Source organism: Hyperolius riggenbachi, chromosome 3 (genome assembly GCF_040937935.1).
Source record: "Hyperolius riggenbachi isolate aHypRig1 chromosome 3, aHypRig1.pri, whole genome shotgun sequence".
Lineage (NCBI taxonomy): Eukaryota > Metazoa > Chordata > Amphibia > Anura > Hyperoliidae > Hyperolius > Hyperolius riggenbachi.
Window position 1 is genome coordinate 158590959 of NC_090648.1, and position 25755 is coordinate 158616713.

Here is a 25755-nt window from a genome sequence, read left to right on the forward strand (position 1 = left end):
GATTGATGGATTCAGGGGCTAATAGCTTGGTTTATTCTTTAGAGATACCTCAAGCTAGAAAGAGAGCACAGTAGTTATTTAGGAATCTATAAATGAGAATAATGACTTAGAAGGTGTTGATCCTCTAACTAGACTTCCTACTCTTAAAGTGGACCTGAACTCTTGCACAGAACAGAAGGAAAACTTAGAGAAATGTGCCCTGTATGTATTTAGAGAGTTTAGCCTGTTTAGTTTCCCCTCATTTGTGTCTAATCACAAGTTGTAATTTGATCTGTGCCCTGTGTCACATGACTGCCACGGCAGAGATGGCATATAAGCTCACTTGAAAGCACAGGCTGTTAACAATATATCTGTTTCCATGAATCAGGAAGTAGAAACAGTGCAGATTTACCTAAGATTTGTATCAGCTGTAACAAAGAAATGTTTTTTATTTAGAGGTTAATATGCGGTTGTGTATCTTTTAGAGCAGAGGGGAGGTTCTGAGTTCAGGTCTGCTGTAAATGGGTTAATGTTAGACAATGAAAGCCATGTATGATACCTCCTGATATTATTGCTGTAAAAGCCTACCAGACTACACTTTTTGCTGTATTTGGCTGAAATGTTCAAAAATGTTTAAAATAAACAATCTTAAAAAAAAAAATACACACTGAGAATTCAGTACTGAACATGCTTACATAGGAAAGGTGACGCTGTTAGAATTGTTTATATGTGGGGGTGTCATTTTATTAATCAGTGCAGCAAAAGGAACTGGTTTCCACTGTTTTTCTCTCTCTGGTGAGGCCAGACATTCAGTCTGTGTCTGAAGTCACGCTGCCGTGAAGATTGCTGACAGCAGTCTTGTCTTATTAAAGTGAACCTAAAGTGACAATAAATATAAGCAATAGTTAACTCCTTGTGTGGTAACAATGGCAAATACAACATTAATAACATGAAATTATTTTCAGTTTAGTGGCTCAATTTTTAAGATTGCATCAGACTGTCACAGTTGTTGTTTAGAATCCACACTCTGCCTTCTTAAGCTTAAAGGAATACCCAAGTGTTCTACAATGACAATGTACAAATAATGTCTAAGTAGCTGTGTTAACATTTTCCTACTTTTCATGTTAAATATCAGAGGCAAAAGCTTTATTTTTTGTGTGTAGATTTCAGCTACATTTAGAATGTCTCATTTGCAGAGTTATGAATCTGTATGAATCTCTGCAGTCTGGCATGCTAAGAACAGTGTAATATTGAAGCAGATTATTTGAAAACAGGTATCAGGTTCCACACACTACAGTATTTTACAAATGTTTATGTTGCACATGAGATACATTTCCTCTGCTCTCTGTGTGCAGAGAGCTCAGTCAGAGACAGGCAGAGCTTTCTCTCACAGAGTTAACTGATACACTGTGAGGGTCTTTCCCCCCTCCCCTCATGGCTGAGTCTGCCTTCAGAAAAATGTGAAAGGAATTAGATAACAGTAATCAAATAGATAAGCAGTGAAATGTATACACCAGTTCTTAGCAGCACGTCCCAAACATTTTTTATCTCAATTGAAATAACATGTTAATTGATAGTGTCCCTTTAAAGAGAAATAATGAGCCTTTGAACTTTCCTGCAGTAAGACCTCTTTGAAAGTCTTATTTTACTGTTTCTCAGCTTCTTTGCTGAAAACTGGAATGAATTTGAGGAGCTGTGCAACAACTGATTTTGCATAGATAACAACAGCTCAAGTTCTTTATCTTTTGCTGACCTGGAAGACAGAAAGGGACCTCAGACAGTTCCTTACTAGGGCTAGTATTATATGTACCTATCTTTAGCTCACCATGTCACATGTCACTTTAGGTACACTTTAAAACAGAAGGTATTATTATTTAGTGCATTTGTTTAGTGCTGACATCTTCAGCAGTGCTATACAGAGTATAGTATATAGAGCCTTGTCATTAAAGGGACTCCGAGCAGTGCAGAAACTATGGAAAGATGCACATCATTTTAAAGCTCTCTTTCTCCTCTTTCCAATGATATATAAACCGCCACCCTACGCCTTTTAGTTTTCGCTATTTTCGCGATTGAAATTGCCGCGGCCACGATTTCGATCGCGAAAATAGAGAAAACTAAAAGGCGTAGGGCAACGATGTAGGTGTCGTCAGAAAGAGGAGAAAGAGAGCTTTAAAATGATATCCATCAAGCCATAGTTATATTGTATTACACAGGGCGACTTTTTGTCAAAGTCAGCAGCTGCATTCAGCAGAATGAAGCTGCTGACACTGGGGAAAGTGTCGTCCTGTGTAATACAATATAACTATGGCTTGATGGATATCATTTTAAAGCTCTCTTTCTCCTCTTTCTGACGACACCTAAATCGTCGCCCTACACCTTTTAGTTTTCTCTATTTTCGCGATCGAAATCACGGTCGCGGCAATTTCAATCGCGAAAATAGCGAGAGCTTTAAAATGATATGCATCTTTCCATAGTTTCTGCACTGCTCGGAGTCCCTTTAACTGTCCCTTAGGGGGCTCTTAATCAGTTATTATAAAAAAAAATTATTTATATAGTGCCAACACCTTCCATAGCGCTGTACGTAGTACAATACAAATAGTGGGGAACATAGGTTCAAAACTCTGTACAATCAGAAAGAACAGCAATACAAATACAATTACAGACAATATTGATGAGGGGTTTGATACATCACCAATATGTTGTGCATATGATAAATTACATCAGAATAAGAAACACTAGGAGGAGATCCCTGCCCTTGCAAGCTTTCATTCTAGAGGGTAGTGGGTTGGAGACATTCGGGAAGTACACATAGGGGTTAGCGGATAAGGCAGCAAGTCTCCACTGCTCCCTATAGCAAATTATAGGCTTGTCTGAACAATCTAATCCCTACCATAGCCGTATGTAGGCTAGAGCCAATTTAGGGGGAAGACAGTTGACTTATCTGTATGTTTTTGGAATGTGGGAGGAAACTGAAGTGCCCAGGGGAAACCCATGCACACACTGGGAGAACATACAAACTCCGAGCAGATAGGGCCATGGCTGGAAAACTAACAGGAGACCCAGTGCTTCAAGGCAAGGATACATATTCTCAAGTTTTCATCTAATGCAATAAGTATACATAACAATCCTAATGCATCACTTCAGGGCAATGAATTCCTATTCAGGTCATTCCGTTATGTCCATGCCACCATGTCAGTCCGCACCTTGCAATGATTAAGGGCAATACATCCCGAAAAAGCTATTCTGTGAGTTGGGTTATATGGCTCTGTAAAATGAATATGCTATAAGTGTGCTGTAAACTAGCAGTTCTGGATGTATGCCGGGTTTTCAGGTTATATAAAGGATTTATTTGCATATCCCTTTGCTAACTTGAAATGATGCATCGTGGGTGTTATTTTTTTTCTCATGTGAAGGTGAAAACTTGAAAATGTCATCTGGTTTAAAAAGGAAAAATGTTACTTCGGGTTGAAATTTCAGTAGAAATACAAACACTCTTGTGGTTTCACTTTTTTATATGTTATAACTTAGACTGGCCCTACAAGTGATATGAGGGTTTAAGAGGGAGAGAGAGAGGTAGAGTGAGTGCGTGTGTGTGTGGGGGGGGGGGGGGGGAGGCAGAATGGAGGGCTTTTTATTATAAAAAGAAAATTCCTGTCTGCAGTGCATTTACCATTTAACACTTACGTTAACAGTAAAGTGAAGCATATGCTTGAAATGCTTCACTGTAAGCAAAGCAATGCATGGATAATGCATGGCACCACATTCTCGTTTTTTTTTTTGGGGGGGGGGGGGGTTAGGGGGGGGGCCTGGTTCTGGGTTATGTTTATTTGAGCGGGGAAGAGCTGGCTAAGAATATGAGCATGCAAATCAAATGTTGTGACTCTAGTCTGACTCCATCGGCTGCATGCTTGTAGCAGGTGTGTCACTCAAAAACAACTAAAACTTAAAGTTCAACATGACAGCCAGGCAAGTGGCATTGTTTATAAGGGAATTAAGGTGGCAGTCTCCGTATTCCTCACCGTCAGGTTCTCTTGAGGTCTGAGCTTTCTGATAATAAATTACCTGGGTATAGTACAAGTGGATAAAGAGCTGCTTTTCAAGGGAAGCAGTTATTATTGTTCATGAAAGAAAACAGACAGATAAGTGACAGCACTCAAGGATGCATCCGAACTGCAAACCTACATAGGCAATGCAAAGCCCCTCTGGAACTAAATACATGGCTTGAATGCAAAACAGTTGCAAATGATGTGCTAATTCTAATCTAAAATTTTGAGAGCGAATTTGAAGCAGTGAATGCAGATAGCCACTAGTATACTTACATTGAACTTTCAAACAAAACTTATGCCTGTATGATTTATCTGCATTGATGTGCGGACCCCAACAACTGGACTGCATCACACACCTAGCACTCACTACAGGCAAAAGGGGGGTGAACTTATACCTGAATGATTTATCTGCAGGGATGGTCGTAGTCAGCCAACTTCGCTACGCTGGAAATACGCGTAGTTTTACGCAATTACGCTTCGCCAAACTACGGCTTCGGAAAAAAATATTCGCTACGTATGCATTTCGTAGAATACGCGTTAAAATACGCAATTACGCGTAGTGCAAAGCATAGTGTATGCGAATACTTATGCCCGTATGCAGAAAATTGTACGCATTAATTTCTTTAGAAATGCATTAAGTGGTAACCCTTTTATGCGTACATTCCCCTTTCCAATGCGTAAATTTGTATGCATACAATCGCATGCGGAAAATTAGACGCGAGTAACGCATTCGTAGTTCACTACGCAATACACATGTTAACTATGCATAGTGGGCGTAATCTACGTGTAGCGGTACTTCGCTACGCGTAAATTCGTAAGCGTAGGTTTTGAAACTTCGCCTATGAACTACGATGCGTAGATGCGAACTACGATGCGTAAATTCGCACTGGCGTAGTTTCTGCTCATCCCTGTTTATCTGCATTGATGTGCAGAGCCCCACTGGACTGCATTACACACCTAGCACTTAATACAGGCAAAGGGGGGTGTTAGCTTCAGTGACAATATGTGCACAGATTATTACCTAATAGACTTCCCCACGGCGGTGACATACCCCCTCGGGGAAGACCTAACACTAATCTAGCGATAAAAACATAATATTCCTTTGTGCTGCTGGTCATACAAATGGTTTACACATTTCATGAAACAAAACAGACAGATAAGTCACAGCGCTCAAGGATGCATCCAAACTGCAAGCCTACAGAGGCAATGCAAAGCCCCTCCGGAACTAAATACATACCCTGAATGCAAAACAGATGCAAATTATGTGCTAATTCTAATCTAAAATGTTGAGAGTGAATTTGCCTGTAGTGAGTGCTAGGTGTGTGATGTAGTCCAGTTGTTGGGGTCCGCACATCAATGCAGATAAATCATTCAGGTATAAGTTTTGTTTGAAAGCGCTGCCATGTTTCCCGCTGTGCAAGTTATTATTGTTACCTGCATAAGGCTCCATTATGTCCTGCCCCTACTCTCCCATCTGTGTAACTATTGTCACGGAACAGCCGTGAGAAACGTGGGCGAATTGGAAGGATCCGCGCAGTCCAATTTTTGATCGCTTTCTGGCTAAATTTGTGCAGCCATTACAGGAATCAGAACTGGGTTTTTTTTTTTTAGTTTTTTTCTCTTTCCCACTTCCACCAAAAGGGCACTAGCCTGCTGCAGAGTTTCCCTGGCTTCAAGCTGTGCTGATGGCCCATCCATCAGGTATAGTTGATAAGCACGATGGCAGAAGCAATCTAGTTGGGGGGAAAGTCAGACACTCTGGCTCCCTCCCAGCAGGGGAGCTGACACATAGCTGGCTGCCCCCAAACTTCAAAGAGCCTTTGCCTGGGAATGACCTGCTATAAATCCCAGAGGTATCTCATATTCCATAAACTGCTATATGTGTCATATTTTCTGTGTTGCCAGGCTGGCAGACCCTTCAAACTAACAGAGCATGCTTGGCCCTATCTGGCGCTGGTTCTGAAGAAGTTTCAGAACATTCTGAGGTAAAGACTGCCAGTTAGGCAGTTTGAAAGTGCCCTGATCATACCACAGGGGTCCCACCCCTCATGTTTGGTATCAGGCTGCTGGGTAAATCGAGACAGACCTGAAAATGTTAGTAAATCTGCCCTGACCTGTACGGTTTTGTGAGATAGAGCCCATATATGGTTAGATATGATTTCTGGTCCCCAGGACAAGGGGAGGACTCATCTCATATCCTAAGGGGATGTGTGGCCCCCGCCCTCACTCCCTCCTACTGGATCAGGGGCATAAGAATGGCAGAGGAAACAAAACTCAGTGTCATCTGTGCCAGCTTGAGGATATGCTGGCATCCACCTGGTCTGAACTCTGAAGTTTGATTGAAACCAAGAACTTTACAAGTTTTCCCACAAAAGGACATCTTTCCAGGAACTAAGTATTTTTTCTCCCCTTTATTTTCATACTGTGTTATCTCATGTCTCAATAATTGTTGATTTTAATAATTTTCTGTATATATTAATTATTTATATTGCCGTGAATAAAGACCCACTACCCTATTATTCAGCATACACAGGAACTGAACTCAGATCTCTGAAGAGACGCTACTATTGTTGATATCTAGACAGAATGGAGTGTGTTTAATCGTTTTTATTCGCAGGACTAGTCAGTCAGTCGGGTCCACTGGCCCATACCAGTGGTGGTGGCAGTTATACCCTGAAATCGTGTGTAAGTTGTAATTACCGTACCTCACAGGCTCCCTTCTGGTCGGGCTGCTGCCCAAATTTCTATCTGTTTCTGCGCAAAGATCGCGACCAAAGCTTGCATGGTCTGTGTGCTGAAACCGATTGGAAGGCAATTTGCGGTCTGACCACTAGGGCTCCTGTGACAGTGTTTGGCAGCGGTTGGGAACTGTGTTGTGCTGAAAGTATCTAAGATAGCGCTGTTGGTGTAGCTGGAAGGCAATATATTTTTTATATATACAGAGAGACTGTGTAGCCAGTACCCCTCCCCAAAAGTTTTATTTTATTTGGCGTGGAAATGTCCGGGAACTACCAGCAAATGTACGTGGCCGACCTGCAAACTCTTTGCCAAGTGAGAGGCATTGATGTCGGCCGCAAGAAACACCAGGACCTGGTAACAGACTTGTTTCAATGGGATACCCAGCAACTGCGGGAGCCGGGAGTGTCCGCTGAAGTGGATACCAGCCCATCTGGCTCAAATCGAGGGGAACCAGAGGCTGAAGATCTTAGGCATACAGAGGTTGAGCAACCTGCGGGCAATGCAGCAACAGTTACGCAAGAGGCTGTCAGTGTGGTCCCCACTCCCAGAGTTTCTGAAAGTACTTGCCCGGAACCGTCCAGTACTGGACTGTCTGTTTGTACTGATCCGCTAATGCAGCAGGCATTACGACAGCTGATGGAGACTGACCTGGACAAGTACCTGCAGTACATACGAGAGGAGCGCCAATCTGCAGAGGCACGAGAGGAACGGGAGCGCCAACGACAGCATGAGCTAAACATGGCAAAAGTGCAACAGGCCAGCCGGAGTTCTCCGTCCAGCCTCCTTGCTGAAGGAGCTGCACCACCCGTAAGTGCAAAATTTAAATTTGCTAATATTGAAAAAGACACTGACATTGACTTGTTTCTGCGGTCTTTTGAAAAAGCATGCAGTCAGTATCGTCTGTCCCAAGACCAGTGGGCCAGACATCTGACACCTTTGCTGCGCTACAAAGCACTGATGCTTTTGCAGAGTTACCTGCGGAAAAGGATAATGATTATGCTGCTATAAAAGACGCTATCATTACCAAATACCAGCTGACGCCAGAAGCCTATCGCAAAAAGTTCAGGGCCTGGCAGAAAAAGTCTTCTGATTCGTACTGAGATGTGGTCAGCAGCTTGCTCACCACACTCCGCCAGTGGACTCTAGGCCTCACCAAAGGGTCTTATGGCGTCCTGGAGGACTTGATAGTCCTAGAACTATTTCTGAACATTTGCCCTGCTGATGTACGACAGTTTGTGCTGGAGCGCAAGCCTATGTCAGCAACTGTCACTACAGACCTCGCTGAGACCTTTACAACTACCCGGGTGTCTAACACACGCAGAACTGCACCATCCAGCTGGAGAGGAGGTCAGCCCAATACCCCGGCAGACTCTTCTGCCCCTGTGAGCTGTCAGCCACAGAGGCCACCCAGCGCAGCTGCTGCGCCCAGGCCTGCAGCACCTGGAGAAGTCACCTGTCACTACTGCCGCCAGCCCGGACACATGAAATTTGACTGTCCAGAGTGGAGACAGACACCACCAGCACCTGCAGCACCTGTATCACCTGTAGCTCACCCACAGCAGAGGCAACCCGCCAGCGAACCACAGCCTGGATCATCAGATATTGATCTGTTTGCCCGCGGAAAGGAAATCCACGACCGAACCGACCAGCAGCAGCCTGTCAGAGTGAACGGCAAAGTTGTCACCGGATTCCGAGACACCGGAGCGGACATCACGTTAGTTCACTCACACCTTGTGCCAAAGGATAGCATCAGCTCCAGCCGATCCCTTGCCCTTACTGGAGTAGAGGGCACCTTTTTCCACATAGCCCACGCAAGAGTGAAGATCGACTGGGGGGTGGGAGTCCAAGAAAGGGTTGTTGGGGTTGTGAAGGATCTCCCAGTCCCTGTGTTGCTGGGGACTGATTTGGGCAAGCTTGTGTCCTACTACGAACCTGCCACGACCGCATTGTTGCTCACGGAAGGAGACGGACTCTCCACCCACCACCAGGTACTTTATACATTTGGGGGAGCACCAGGGGGAGGTGGGTTGAATGTGCCCAGTTCAAGGGTACCCGGTTCAATAGTGCCTGCTTCAAAGGCCCCTGAGTTTGATGTACAAACCGTCTGTTGTGATGAAAATGTAACTGTACCTGTGTTTAATGTACAAACGGTCTGTAATGAAAATGTGTCTAGGCCTGTCACTGTCATTAATGCCTGCAACGATGATTTGAGTAATGCCAGTCTGTGCCATTCCGAAGGTATGCCTGTGCTAGCAGTACCGCGGAGTGGTACTGCTCAGAACCCGAGCTCAGATCAGGTAGAGGGGGTTCCGGTCTCCTCCACCTCCTCTGACCGCAGGGATGAGACCTTTCAGCCGCTGGCCTCGTGTGACATGAGCAAGTTGGCTGAAACTGACAGCGTCCTCACAGCAGCACTACAAAGCGACCCAAGCCTGGAGGCCCTCAGGCAGCAAGCCTCTGAGTCCCTTGCAAACGGGGCCGCTTTCAAGGTGTACTGGGAAGGTGGGAGACTGTACAGCGGGTCTGTACAGCCCCCTACAGGTAAGCCGCAGGTAAATACCAAATGGCTTGTGGTCCCGAGTGCGTTCAGGGGACATGTGCTGAAATCCGCACATGCTAATCCTCTGACAGGGCACTCAGGTGTCCGCAAGACACTTGCCTGTATTCGGAAACAGTTTTATTGGCCCAGGATGAACAGGGATGTAGCCAAATACTGCAAAGCATGTGCCGTCTGTCAGGAGCGGAGAAGGTCCAGGGATTCCCGCGGGGTTCCCTTAGGTCCACAGTCACTTAGCAGGGAACCCCTGCGTGGGCTGGCAGTTGACCTACCCAAACCACTGCCCGTTGTCAGCAGTCCCGGCAGACACCACATCCGACCGCAGTGTCGCAAACGCCCTGTCCAGAACGGTCCATGTCGGGTCAAACCTGAGGGTAGCGGACCGCGACCTGTCCAGGGGAACCGAGCCGCAGGCTCCAATGGGTTTTCCTGCCGTGCCAGGAGCTTGAGACCTTGAAACTTTGTAGTAGACAGCACTCCCCAATAGTATCAATCGATGTGCCCGATCTAAGGTCCTGCAGCACTCAGGATCAACTTGACAAGAAGAAGTGGAGATCGGCACCATCTAATGTATTCAGCTCAATTACTTTATTGTAAAGACATCTTGACAATAAAACGACGTTTCGGAGGTGGACCTCCTTTATCAAGTTCCTGTCAGTGTCTGATTAACATTGAATCATACTTTCTCTTTATATACACCACCATGGAAAATAAGCCAATCACGCCAGTGGGGTCGCCTCTGGCGACCAATCCCCTGCTGTCACGCTCAGCGGACCTGATGGGGAACTATATGTGCGCATACAGCGTGCGCACAGTCTAGGAGGAACTCTCCAGGCGGCGGGGCGGAAACGGCGCAGCCCGAGCCCACAGGGCGCACCGCCGACCAATAGGGAGACACTCAGCGTTGACATCACCATCAGGTCACGCCCCTGAATGAGGCGGACCTGATGGGGAACTGGGCGCTCCCTCGGCAGTAAAAGAACCGCCCATTGTCCGGTGACATCATCACGGAGAGCGTGAGTCGCTCCCCATGTGCGTCAAGGTACGCCTGCGTGGGTGAAGGTACGCCTTCCGCCCCGCCGTCTGGCCAAAGAGCCAATAGTATGCGTGAGCCAGCGGCATAGTTAATACAAGGAAAACCACGACATCTAGTGTTGCAAAAATGAACTGCATAAGACATCTAATATTAAGGGAAATGGACTATAAATATGTGTCTACATCAAGGGAACCTATCATATCCCACACATTTAGCAGTACATAAAAAATAGCTGATAATATACAGTATGCCATATTCTTATTCAGACCCTAAATAGAGAAAAAAGCTAGATATTATAAATACATATGAGTGAACATCAAAAGAGAAAACATCAGAAAAAACCAGAAGAAAAGAAAAGAAAAAATAGGGGGGGGGCAGGGGAAGAAAGGGGGACAACAACCTTCAATATCACAAAAAAGGGACCATATCATATTCTCTATTCATACCCCTAGGTTCAATCGTATCTAATCTACGTATCCAATATGCTTCACGATAGAGCAATTTTTTAACTCTATTACCACCCCTTCTTCCACATTTGACCTGTTCAATAATTTGAAATCTCAGCTGACTAGTGGTGTGTCCAGCACTAACAAAGTGTGATGGTACTGGTAACTCTACTTTTTTTGTTCTAATAGTGCTCTTGTGTGCAGTTAATCTATCCTTAATTCTCTGGGTGGTCTGACCTATATATAAAAGGCCACACGGACATTTTAATAAATAAATCACAAATCTAGAATTACAATCAAATTGGCCTTTGACACTAAACTTTGTGCCATTATGGGGATGTATAAAGTTATTTCCTTTGATGACACTATTACAATGCACACATCCCAAACATGGGTATGTGCCACAAGGTCTACTGGAAGGGATAGATGTTATCTGGGATCCTAAGTCGGCATGTACTAGTTTATCACGGAGTGTAGGTGCTCGTTTGTAGGACAATAGGGGTGGGGCCTGAAATTCTGGTATATCAGGGAAATTCTCTTTAAGTAAAGGCCAATTGGTGCGTATAATTTTAGCTATACGGTCACTATATACATTATATTGAGAAACAAAGGGAATTCTTTTGTTGTGTCCACGTCTTCTGTTTGTTCTGTCTGATCTATCCTCACTTAAACTCTGTCTTGCCCTCTCTAATAATGGTCTGGGATAATGTCTACGTTGGAATCTATCGGTCATCTCGTCCAGCCTCATATCTCTAAGATAGTCATCATTAATTATACGTTTAACTCTCTCGAACTGGCTGCCAGGGATAGATAATATGGTATTGGGGGGATGAAAACTGTCATATAGTAAAGTAGAATTAGTATCAGTGGGTTTAATATAAAGATCCGTGTATAGTCTACCATTAGAAAGTTTCACCATCGTATCTAAAAAGCTAACCTCCCCTTGATCACAATTGATTGTAAGTCTGATCGCTGGACACTGCGACTGTAGCTGTCTGACCAGCTCATCCAGGTCCGAACGTGGCCCCGCCCACACGCAAAACACATCATCTATATAACGCATCCAACAAAATGCAAATTTAGTAAAAATGTGATTAGTATAAACAAAAGTTTCCTCATATGCATTCATGAAAATGTTTGCGTAGGACGGGGCCACGTTCGAACCCATCGCAGTGCCCCTCAACTGCAGATAGAACTGATCCTCTACCAAAAAATAGTTATTAGTCAGAAGCATTTTCAACAACATACATAAAAAAGTAATCTGTACCTGTGAAAAATCAGATGCACAGAACAAAATGTTCTCTACAGCCTCTACACCCCCATCATGTGGGATGGAGGTGTAGAGGCTTTCAACATCTAGCGTGACCAAAAGTGCCCCCTCAGGGATATCTGGTAATTTCCTAAGTTCCTCTAGGAACATTGAGGTATCTCTTAAATAAGACTTTCCTGCCACAACAAATGGTCTCTAGATGTAATCCAGATATTTAGCCAAGGGAGAAAATATTGAATCTATGCCGGCCACTATGGGTCTCCCCGGTGGCCGGGATCGATTTTTATGTATCTTGGGACAGATATAGAACACCGGGATCATTGGATCATTTTGTATCAAGAAATTATGCAATTTATCATCTATAATCTTAGATCTTAGTGCTTCATCGACTGTGTCCTGGATCTGTATCGCATATTCTCTGGTGGGATCACTAGGTAATTTACAGTAAGTGGTGGAATCTGCCAATAGGCGGTAAATTTCTTCTTTATAGTATGCAGTGTCCATGATAACTACTGCCCCGCCTTTATCTGCCTGTTTGATTGTAATAAGTTGATTATCACATAGTTCACGTAAAGCTGTCCGTTCATCCACCTGTAAATTATGATGTATAGTATACTTGGCACCCGTTCTGGGATTCCTGAATAATGAATCAATCTCTTGTTGTACCTTCTGACTAAACTTATCTATAATCTGGCAAGAGGGGGGGTTGAAACTGCTCTTATTTCTTAAATTGGTGTCTTGTAACCTCAGGGCATCCTCATCCACATCGGGTCTCCAAAATTGTGATCTATCCTGGGACGTAGCAAAAAAATATTTAAGTCTAATCTGTCTAAAGAAGCGAAACAGATCAATATCAAAGTCCACCAGGCTTGGCCAGTTCGTGGGGGCGAATGAAAGGCCCTTCTCCAAAAGAGACTGTTGTGCTGAAGATAAAACTACCGACGAGATATTAACAACTATGGTTTCCGCTGGCTCCCGCTCAGGCTCTTGGACTGATTCGGTCGCTGTCTCAGGCGATCTTTTATATTTCCTCCACTTGCCTCCACGGCGTCTTCTGCGCTGGACGCGCTGTTTGAAGATGACTGGGAAGTCGTGGGCAAAAAATCCGTAGATTCACCCTGTCTGGGTGCATTTGGCCCCTTAGGTCTTGGTCTATCTGGACGTCTCCTCCTCGATATAGGTTTTTGCCAGGTGTACACATAGCCTGTGGTATAGTCCAGAGCATCTCTTTGAAACTTATCTCGTTTGGTAATCTCCACTTGTTTTTTGTGTGTCTCCAACCGTGTCGATAAATCTACGACATATTTAGCATATTCATCACTCGGGGAGTTATCAAAGAGCTTTTGTTTGAGATTGCTGATCTGTGTCTCTAATTTCGGAATTTCCACCATAATCCGATCGATTGTGAGAGCCATTGAATCGAATGAAGCTTTATTCCAGATGAGCATCCAGGTATTGCAGAAGTTGGTATCTGTGGGGAACATAAGTGGACTGACATGTGATCTAATGCCACGGGGAATTCGACCGGTTTTTAGATATTCTGCTAGAGTGGACGCATGTAGCTCCAATGATATCTTTGTTTTAGAGATCTTCTCCAGCTGTCTTTTGATCGTTTTTTCATCCACCGTGTTTAAATATGCAGTTGCTGTTTTGACTTGAGCAACGATCCTTGCAGTATCCTCAGGTGTATATGAGAACACGAGTTCCTCCATCTGTGCTGGTTCCATGGTGACTGGGGGTGCACAGTCCTGTGCTAATCCACGCTTGAAACTTTGTAGTAGACAGCACTCCCCAATAGTATCAATCGATGTGCCCGATCTAAGGTCCTGCAGCACTCAGGATCAACTTGACAAGAAGAAGTGGAGATCGGCACCATCTAATGTATTCAGCTCAATTACTTTATTGTAAAGACATCTTGACAATAAAACGACGTTTCGGAGGTGGACCTCCTTTATCAAGTTCCTGTCAGTGTCTGATTAACATTGAATCATACTTTCTCTTTATATACACCACCATGGAAAATAAGCCAATCACGCCAGTGGGGTCGCCTCTGGCGACCAATCCCCTGCTGTCACGCTCAGCGGACCTGATGGGGAACTATATGTGCGCATACAGCGTGCGCACAGTCTAGGAGGAACTCTCCAGGCGGCGGGGCGGAAACGGCGCAGCCCGAGCCCACAGGGCGCACCGCCGACCAATAGGGAGACACTCAGCGTTGACATCACCATCAGGTCACGCCCCTGAATGAGGCGGACCTGATGGGGAACTGGGCGCTCCCTCGGCAGTAAAAGAACCGCCCATTGTCCGGTGACATCATCACGGAGAGCGTGAGTCGCTCCCCATGTGCGTCAAGGTACGCCTGCGTGGGTGAAGGTACGCCTTCCGCCCCGCCGTCTGGCCAAAGAGCCAATAGTATGCGTGAGCCAGCGGCATAGTTAATACAAGGAAAACCATGACATCTAGTGTTGCAAAAATGAACTGCATAAGACATCTAATATTAAGGGAAATGGACTATAAATATGTGTCTACATCAAGGGAACCTATCATATCCCACACATTTAGCAGTACATAAAAAATAGCTGATAATATACAGTATGCCATATTCTTATTCAGACCCTAAATAGAGAAAAAGCTAGATATTATAAATACATATGAGTGAACATAAAGAGAAAACATCAGAAAAAACCAGAAGAAAAGAAAAGAAAAAATAGGGGGGGGGGGGGGGGAAGAGACCCGTCAGCCAGTTTGGCCGACACAAGGCGGGCAGCCGACACCGGAACGCTGACGGGCTATCCCGTTGCAACGGGGGACTAGATCAGATATCGCAGGTTGGCGGCAACGACACACATCTTGCTGATGCATGTCTATTTGCCTTCTCCCCAGGGGGTGCTGTCACGGAACAGCCGTGAGAAGCGTGGGCAAATTGGAAGGATCCGCGCAGTCCAATTTCTAATCGCTTTCTGGCTAAATTTGTGCAGCCATTACAGGAATCAGAACTGGGGTTTTTTTTTTCTTTTTTTTTCTCTTTCCCTCCTTCCACCAAAAGGGCACTAGCCTGCTGCAGAGTGTCCCTGACTTCAAGCTGTGCTGATGGCCCATCCATCAGGTATAGTTGATAAGCACGATGGCAGAAGCAATCTAGTTGGGGGGAAAGTCAGACACTCTGGCTCCCTCCCAGCAGGGGAGCTGACATGTAGCTGGCTGCCCCCAAACTTCAAAGAGCCTTTGCCTGGGAATGACCTGCTATAAATCCCAGAGGTATCTCATATTCCATAAACTGCTATATGTGTCATATTTTCTGTGTTGCCAGGCTGGCAGACCCTTCAAACTAACAGAGCATGCTTGGCCCTATCTGGTGCTGGTTCTGAAGAAGTTTCAGAACATTCTGAGGTAAAGACTGCCAGTTAGGCAGTTCAAAAGTGCCCTGATGATACCACAGGGGTCCCACCCCTCATGTTTGGTATCAGGCTGCTGGGTAAATTGAGACAGACCTCAAAATGTTAGTAAATCTGCCCTCACCTGTACGGTTCTGTGAGATAGAGCCCATATATGGTTAGATATGATTTCTGGTCCCCAGGACAGGGGGAGGACTCATCTCATATTCTAAGGGGGGGGTGTGGCCCCCGCCCTCACTCCCTCCTACTGGATCAGGGGCATAAGAATGGCAGAGGAGACAAAACTCAGTGTCCTCCACCCTGAAACATCATCCTGATTTCATCTGTGCCAGCTTGAGGATATGCTGGCATCCACCTGGTCTAAACTCTGAAGTTTGATTGAAACCAAGAACTTTACAAGTTTTCCCACAAAAGGACATCTTTCCAGGAACTAAGTATTTTTTCTCCCCTTTATTTTCATACTGTGTTATCTCATGTCTCAATAATTGTTGATTTTAATAATTTTCTGTATATATTAATTATTTATATTGCCGTGAATAAAGACTTTACCAAAGTCATTCACTGTCCCACTACCCTATTATTTAGCATACACAGAAAATGAACTCAGATCTCTGAAGAGACGCTACTATTGTTGATATCTAGTCAGAATGGAGGGTGTTTAACCGTTTTTATTTGCAGGACTAGTCAGTCAGTCGGGTCCACTGGCCCATACCGTGGTGGTGGCAGTTATACCCTGAAATCGTGTGTAAGTTGTAATTACCGTACCTCACAGGCTCCCTTCTGGTCGGGCTGCTGCCCAAATTTCTATCTGTTTCTGCGCAAAGATTGCGACCAAAGCTTGCATGGTCTGTGTGCTAAAACTGATTGGAAGCCAATTTGCGGTCTGACCACTAGGGCTCCAGTGACAACTATGACTAAGGGCACATTCTGAACCCGATACGCATCAGTTTGATCCTGTGGATGTACATATCCTGTGTGTACATTTTTTGCAATAAAGACTACTAGCTTTATGCACTCAACTGAAGTCTGCGGATCCCTTTTTTCTCTGCATATCATGGTCTAAGCCCACCAGATCCTACACCAGTGAGTACATTTAGAAGTTACACAGAGCATTAAGATCTCTCTCTTGACCCCATCTGTGTACTCAGTGAGGACTCCTCACATTATTGTTTCAGCTTATTGAGACAATTTTGGCCTCTGGCCAGAGAGGTTGTTGTGTCGCAACCCTCAGTGGCTGTATTGAACTACACTGGAACGCAGAAGTGGCGGCCCAATTCCCCATGCATCACTTCCCCATGCATCACTTCATGTTTATAGACATCCTTTGGCGTGATGCGAATAGGCGTGCAGCACGAGAGGCGGTCGCCTTCCTCCTCCCGTCTACATACACAAACCTGTCCATGGTTACAGGTGGGAGTTGTGCTATGGGGTGGTCACGTGGCCACACTGTGTATTAAGGTCCCCCACGCTGTACAGTGGACCTCTGTAACGATTGTGAAACTTTCTCCGTGATCAGCGCACAATGCGTGCGCTGAAGCGGCGGAAACCCTCCACAAGCGTATATTTGAGGACACCCAGGCTAGGTGCTATGCACCCGCAGAGGGCAATTCCCTCCGGCAGATGGCGCTGTGGAGTGCAGGCGAACACAGTCGCTGCACAGCCACAGATGCCAGACGGGAATTGTACAGATCCAGGACAAGGTATGATCAGGCAGGGCTGGATAGCCCACAAGAAACAGAGCAAAGGGACAGAACCAATGTGTGTCCACCAAACTAGTCGCCACCCAGCGATGGTGAACACACAACGGCGGAAACGAAGTGGGAATGCAATCGCAAGAATGGCGATTGCCAACAGAGACACAAGACTGAGCAAATCAGGGCACGAGGGTAGCAAAGGCACAGCAAATAATACAATGAGGAGATACGGAAAATAACAAACGCTAGCTAACAGCGAACACCGCACTCATTCGCAACAGTGCACGCGGTTATGCGCGGTCTCCACGTGATAAGCACAATAGAGACAAGCACGCCTAACTAACCATTAACAGACAAACATGAAACAGAGGACGCGAGCGCTTGCTTAACGGTTACCTCACCGAGCCTCCAGCAAGCGTAGCAGACAAGACAGACACACGAAAACAGGGACAAGCGAGAGATAGGATCCACAGCACTAGCGAAAAGTGGCTAGCGCGATCCCAGGAGACAGAACAGAAGGATCCACAGCGCTAGCGAAAAGTGGCTAGCGCGATCCCAGGAGACAGAACAGAAGGATCCACAGCGCTAGCGAAAAGTGGCTAGCGCGATCCAAAGAGACAGATCAGAAGAGATAGCTGGTAGCAACCGCTGCACCAGCTATACTCCAAGAACAGAGATCAGAACCATTTCCTGTCGACCGCCGATGGGACAGGACAATGGCAACAGAACAAACAAACAGATAATACAACCTGACTGGGCTAGAAGGGGAGCCTAAAGCAACCCCCAGGAATTAACTATACTAGATAGCAATGGCTGACACTCCAGCAGTGTGCATCAGGAACAGACCATGGAAGGGAAATGACCAGCCAAGCCTTCTGGGAAACATAAAGCTCTTATAGTGCCAGTCATCAAAGAAGGCAGGTAGGGGATTTGCATAACAAATGTATGCAAATTCCCCAGCAAGAGAACAGACCAGAAACTTGCAATGGAAAGACAGGTCTCTGTTCCAGAGACCTGCAGCCCACAGACTAGAGGAATGGACAAACAGCTGTCTGCCTGTGCAGCCAGCTGTGCGGATCATCACAGTACCCCCCCCCCCCCTCTAGGGATGGATTCCAGACATCCCTCAAAACTGGTATCATCACAAAACTCTAACTGAAGACTCATGAAGGTCGGGACAGCCCGACAAGGCCCAATTCCAGAGTCAGTCCATCCGAAACCGACCTCATCGGAAGCAGAAGCCACCGAAACATGCCCATCAGCACTACAAGTCTCAGCAGGGCCGGGCCGAGGCATAGGCTGGAGAGGCTCCAGCCTCAGTGCACAGTGTAGGAGGGGGCGCAGAATTCATTGAGCTGTCATTCCTAATTGTGTTTGAAGCAGAAAGAAATAAGAAAAGGGTATACATAGCAGTGACTGCAAGCCAGATAACTAGATATTAAGGTGTTGGGGAGGTTGTGGGCCCTGTGGCACCTCTTAGTCTAATAGCAATCAGTGTGTGACGGCTGGGGTGGGAGGGATGGAGGGGCGCACTTTGCTGTCTCAGCCTTGGGTGCTGGAGGACCTTGTCCCAGCTCTGAGTCTCAGCGTAACACCCATCAGGACTGTGGACACCAGAGAAGAAGCCATCGACACCCTCCAGACAATACCCACCACCTTCCAAGGAGCGTCCAAGAATACCAAACCTGCCGCAATACCTGTTCGAAGTGTCCCTTACAACACCAAACCCATTGCTGATCGTATTCAGGGCACCAAACAAAACCTTTCCCGGAATCTCCCAGAACGCCTTGAAGCTCCGCAGAGATCCCAAGAAGCCAGAATGCTCACCAGGCTCACATGGAGAACCACCAAGAACCCCTATGGAACCTATGATCATTCCAGACTCAAAATTAGCAGGACACCCATCACGATCAGGACTTTCAGGGACCACTTCTGGGCATGCAAGCAGGCAGGCTATATCAGAACATGTCTCCACTGAGGAAGCATCTGAGTACGCTGGTAACCGAGGCACACTTGGGCTTTCTGGGTCACAGAGCACATCGGGGTACACTAGTACAGGAGAAACCTCAGGACATGTCGGGGAACTGCCAACCTCAGAGTCCGACACGACAAGACCAAAACCAGTACCGGGCTGAAAATCATCACGAGTAAAGGTCACAGGTACTGGTCTTTCAAAAGAAGACTCGGACTCAAATTCAGAATTTTCTGTAACTGTAATATCATCATTGACTACACATGAATGAAGCTCCACAAGAGCTGCAAAAGTACTCAGCAAGGCAGCAATGCCTACTGAAGTGGGCAACACCTCAGAAGGACGTGGGGGGCAGGAGACATCTCCTACAAGTTCTGCACCCTTTGGGAGGAACTCAGAGATCTCCAGGACATCAGACAAGACCTCAGGAACACCATTTCCCAAGTTTTCTAAAAAGGATTCTGAACTATCCAGGTTACAGGGCAAAACTTGAACTTTATTTTGTGTGCAGGGCAGATGTCCCAGGGAAGGTTCCACCATAAACTGAGACTGAATTTTATCATCAGGACAGGGATACACAGGAATATCTAGTGATACTAGCTCTGACTTTCTGAGTTTTGCCTCACTACAGGCAGATTCCTCCATAGCAGTCAAACCAGACTGCAATTCCAAAATAGCAGAGAAACAGGTAACAATGGTTGCAATACCTAGACGAGCCTCTAGGGTCACTGCAGGAGATTTTAAACAAGGCAACATTGACTCATCCAGAGTACTGGGTGGAGAGTCAATACTTTCTTCAGAATCAGACTCGCAAATGTCAATGCGAGTGAACATCATGCCTTCATTCATGGTACAGGGCAGGTTCAGAGAAAGCTTCTCTGGACAAGGCAAAGAAGCTTTAGCATCAGATTCGCAAAACCGAAGCGCTGTCTCACTCTTAGATTCGGCTAACAATGTCGAATCCGAGGAGTCAGAACGCAAAATTTGCGGATCCAAGATCGCTTTAGGTTGCGAAACTGACGCTTCCATAGCGCAAACCTCCGCGATCTGCGGAGCAGACTGCAAGGCATCTAGGACAGAAACACTGGAGCAACTGTCATCAGGCAACAGGCCTGCACAGGTGCGAACAGAATAAGACATAGATTAATTTGCAAAAGAAGTGGCAACAACAACAGGAGAAACTTTATTAGACACTTCAATAATTTTCTTAAAGTTGCATAACTTAGGAATTTTCCCCATGGCAGGCTCACAAACGGACGATCTTAGAGAACCTGAGGGAAAAAATCTGTCTTCCTTAGACACAGGACCACACAGACCTTTTGCAGCCATACGTGCGGTGGCGACTTCAGACCGCACTGGTTCAACTTCCACACAAGCAACTGCTCTGAACGACTTGCACTCAGACTTCAAACACTCAGTTGCTTTGGGAAAGGGAATGCATTCAAAACTCACTTTCTTTAAATCCAGAGGATTGGAACAATCGTCCGCTGACAATGTGTTTTTAGCAGATTGAAGCGCATGTAGTTCATCCAAAATCATTCTCCACACGTCAAACAGCGGAGTCACAAAGTCAGAGATACATTCACCAGTCTTGATTAAAGTGCACGCAGACTCAATGCACGCATACAAAACTGCTTCGTTTTTAGAAAGGTAATGATTGCAAAACGATCTCCAATCACATTCCAATTCATAGACCAGGAGCTCGATCTCCCATTTCTCAAACGGGGGCTCCCATGCACACTTAACAAAGGATGAACAATCATAGTGCGCACAGTCTACAGATGGAACTGGAGCAGGAACAGAACGGGAATCTTTTACCTCTTTATTGGGATCAATTGATTGGTGTGTGTGTAATTCATCCAAAATGATCTGCCACACATACATCACCAGATCCACAACACACTCGTCACATTCATCAGAATCAATCAAAAGGTACATAGAGTCAAGACAATCGTTCAGGACATCCGCGCTTTTTGCGATATAAAAATCGCAAAAGGTTTTCCAATCAAAATCAAATTCTTCCACCAAGGCCCCGATTTCCCATGAGGCGAATGGTGGTTCAAACAACCCGGTATCTAGATAATCTCCATATGGGTGGGGATCAGGAACGAGAACAGATTTTTTAACTGCTTTAATATAGTGTGCGATCCTACCTATAATAGGATCCACATATGCCTTTGCCTCAGGCAATGACATCTGAAGCAAATCAAAGGTTCCCTCTGCCCTGGGAATTTTGGTTTGGCTGGTCATTCTGTAACGATTGTGGAACTTTCTCTGTGATCAGCGCACAACGCGTGCGCTGACACAGCGGAAACCCTCCACAAGCGTATATTTGAGGACACCCAGGCTAGGTGCTATGCACCCGCAGAGGGCAATTCCCTCCGGCAGATGGCGCTGTGGAGTGCAGGCGAACACAGTCGCTGCACAGCCACAGATGCCAGACGGGAATTGTACAGATCCAGGACAAGGTACGATCAGGCAGGGCTGGATAGCCCACAAGAAACAGAGCAAAGGGACAGAACCAATGTGTGTCCACCAAACTAGTCGCCACCCAGCGACGGTGAACACACAACGGCGGAAACGAAGTGGGAATGCAATCGCAAGAATGGCGATTGCCGACAGAGACACAAGACTGAGCAAAACAGGGCACGAGGGTAGCAAAGGCACAGCAAATAATACAATGAGGAGATACGGAAAATAACAAACGCTAGCTAACTGCGAACACCGCACTCATTCGCAACAGTGCAGGCGGTTATGCGCGGTCTCCACGTGATAAGCACAATAGAGACAAGCACGCCTAACTAACCATTAACAGACAAACATGAAACAGAGGACGCGAGCGCTTGCTTAACGGTTACCTCACCGAGCGTCCAGCAAGCGTAGCAGACAAGACAGACACACGAAAACAGGGACAAGCGAGAGATAGGATCCACAGCACTAGCGAAAAGTGCACGATCCCAGGAGACAGAACAGAAGGATCCACAGCGCTAGCGAAAAGTGGCTAGCGCGATCCCAGGAGACAGAACAGAAGGATCCACAGCGCTAGCGAAAAGTGGCTAGCGCGATCCAAAGAGACAGATCAGAAGAGATAGCTGGTAGCAACCGCTGCACCAGCTATACTCCAAGAACAGAGATCAGAACCATTTCCTGTCGACCGCCGTTGGGACAGGACAATGGCAACAGAACAAACAAACAGATAATACAACCTGACTGGGCTAGAAGGGGAGCCTAAAGCAACCCCCAGGAATTAACTATACTAGATAGCAATGGCTGACACTCCAGCAGTGTCCATCAGGAACAGACCATGGAAGGGAAATGACCAGCCAAGCCTTCTGGGAAACATAAAGCTCTTATAGTGCCAGTCATCAAAGAAGGCAGGTAGGGGATTTGCATAACAAATGTATGCAAATTCCCCAGCAACAGAACAGACCAGAAACTTGCAATGGAAAGACAGGTCTCTGTTCCAGAGACCTGCAGCCCACAGACTAGAGGAATGGACAAACAGCTGTCTGCCTGTGCAGCCAGCTGAGCGGATCATCACAACCTCGCCTCACCAACCTACACTTGGTTTGTATAGTATCGACCTCAGGTGACATCTCTTATTCACTGGTTTACACTGCCATTGCACTGAGTCTCCGTTAATAGATTATTTAGGATTAACACATATTTATATTTCATACTGGACCTGATTCACAAAGCTTTTCTGTTAAATTTTCTCACCTTATTAATTAACTCACAATTTATCTCTTTAAATGACTTAACTCATAATTGACCTCTCCTTATCTAACTTAACTCATGGTTTAACGCTCCTTATATGACATACCTCGTGGTTTAGCTCTCCCCTTTTGACAAGACTCATGGTTTATTTTTTATTCATTTATATAGCACCAACATATTCCTTAGCGCTGTACTTAGTAAAAAACAAATAATGGGGAACAAATATACATAAGAAATTAAAGACACTGTACAGTTGTGACATTCAAGAGCAGAAATAAAAATACATACATGGTTAATGTGTAGTTTGAGATGTCTCTAAAATTGGTACATGTGCATATGGTAGTTTACAGCAGTATGAGAAACACTAGGAGGAGGTCCCTGTCCTTGCGAGCTTACAATCTAGAGGATAGTGGGGAGGAAACGATAGAGAAGGAAACATAGGGTTAATGGGTGAGGCAGTGAACCTTTAGTACTACCTATAGCAAATTATAGGCTTGTCTGAACAGGTATGTTTTCAGAATACGTTTGAAGGTTTTCAGGCTCAGAGCATGGCGAACAAGCTGAGGGAGAGAGTTCCAAAGGATGGGGACAGCCCGTGAGAAGTACTGGACGTGAAAGTAAGAGGAGGTTACCAGGTTAGAGGACAAAAGGGTCTCCTGTGAGAAATGGAGGATCCAGGTGAAAAGGTATCTGGGGATTAAAGAGGTAATGTATGGAGGTGCTTGTGTAGAGCTTTGCATGCAAGCGTGAGAAGTTTAAACTGGATCCTTTGGTAATTGGTAATCAATGGAGAGATTTGCAGAGAGGGGCTGCGTCAGAGGATCTGGCCACACTTGTTTTATGACCCTTGTAAAGTAGGCACCCAGGCTGTGAGGATCACTAGGGGTAAGCAAAGGAAAGGGTGTGAACATTGGGGTCCCTATTAAAGTTGTACTGGGGGCAGTGGCGTAGCTAGAAACCTCTGGGCCTCGATGCGGAATCTGGATGTGGGCCCCCCCCCCTCCCGGCAACAACAGCCCCCCCCTCGCAACACCCGAAGCACACACATATCCAAATCCCCATAGCTGTGCATGGCATGGCTATATCAATTCCGCTTTCCAGCAGCATGGCTGCCACGTTCAATTTGCAAACATACGCAGCACCCAGAGGAAATAGGGCAATTAGTAGCAAGATGCCAGTCTGAAGGAAAATAATCATTATGTGCGCAGCATTCACCCGATAATAATTATTATGTGCGCAGCATTCATCAGAAAATCGTTATGTGCGCAGCATTCACCAGAAAATAATCGTTATGTGCGCAGCATTCACCAGAAAATCGTTATGTGCGCAGCATTCACCAGAAAATAGTTATGTGTGCAGCATTCACCAGAAAATAATCGTTATGTGCGCAGCATTCACCAGAAAATAGTCGCAATGTGGGAGCATTCACCAGAAAATAATCGCAATATGGGGAGCAGTCACCAGAAAATAATCGTTATGTGTGCAGCATTCACCAGAAAATAAACGCAATGTGGGCGCATTCACCAGAAAATAAAAGCAATGTGGGAGCATTCTCCAGAAAATAATCGTTATGTGGGGACAGTCAACAGAAAATAATCGTTATGTGGGGGCAGTCACCAGAAAATAATCGTTATGTGGGAGCAGTCACCAGAAAATAATCGTTATGTGGGGACAGTCAACAGAAAATAATCGTTATGTGGGGGCAGTCACCAGAAAATAATCGTTATGTGGGGGCAGTCACCAGAAAATAAACCTGTTCAAATAAAAAAAAAATCACTCACCTGGCCAGCCTCTGACGTGAGCTCCCCGACGTGCAACCAGTCTCCCTCATGCAGCTCCTCCAACGACGATCCTGCAGCGGAGCAGCCAGTTTCTCCCTCGCAGAGTGCAGGGCTACGGGAAGATGGCATCCGAAGCCCTGTACTGGAGACACAAATAGTCTCTAGTGCAGGGCTTCGGCAGCCATCTTGCCGTAGCCCTGCTCTGCCTCCGGGAGCCAGTCCCCGCAGTGCGCTGCAGGGATTTCAACACCTGGGGGGTCCAGGCCCCCGGGCCCCTCTCCCGCCTCTTTAGGAGGCGGGCCCGGTCACAACGGCGACCTCTGCAACCGCGGGCCCTACACCCATGACTGGGGGGCCCCATGGTTTTTAGTTTCACCCCTGTGCCTTTGCATAGAACTGACATCTTCCACTGCACTTTACAGCATGCATTGTTATGTCACTAACTTTCCCCTCCCAGTTTTAAATATTTATTTTCTGACATTTCATTGCTAATCATTATATGGATAGTAAGTCAGGCCTCTGTTCACTCAAATAAAAAGGCTTAGCTGTTCAGAGTGACTATCTTCAAATGTGCATGGAGAGAGTTCTGTTGGCGTTTGTCAAGTTTCTCCCGCATTCCAGGCATATACACCACTGAGGAACAAACACACACTTAACAAATTAATCTCAGCCTTTTTTCATTTACATCCTCCTGGAAGTTCAATCTCCTGCAAGTGTCACTTCTGATGAGAAAGCCATTGAGCAGTCACAAAAAAATAATCATAAACTCATTTGCATTTTAATTAATTTTTAATTGAAGGCAAATCTGTTATTTGTTGTTAAAACAGAGTTGACTTTCTGGTCTGTGGTGTTGAGAACTGGGTGAGATCTTAATGTGATAAAACAGCGACAGCATTAACCTTAATGAGGTATGAAAACATTGCTTGCCAAGAAACAGAGGAACAAGGAGTAAACAAGATCCAGGCTAATAATGCAGAATAGGAAACAATATTGCTCATTTGCCATGGTAAAATCCATTCTACAACATGTCACTGTTTTTTGCTTGTTTTTTTTTTTCGTTTAAATCAACCAATTTACTACAATTATATATGTGAAATATAACCAGGTGAAAGAAGTACATTTA

General features: G+C 45.7%; 1 long non-coding RNA gene across 2 annotated transcripts in view; it reads right to left on the reverse strand.

The window, feature by feature from the left end:
- Window positions 1–666: 666 nt before the first annotated feature.
- The window catches only part of LOC137561199 (uncharacterized), a 230881-nt gene continuing 205792 nt past the window's right edge, over window positions 667–25755 (reverse strand). For both annotated transcript variants that reach the window (XR_011029922.1, XR_011029923.1), the window contains exon 3: window positions 667–856. This is a non-coding gene — a long non-coding RNA (uncharacterized lncRNA). The remainder of the gene's footprint in view (window positions 857–25755) is intronic.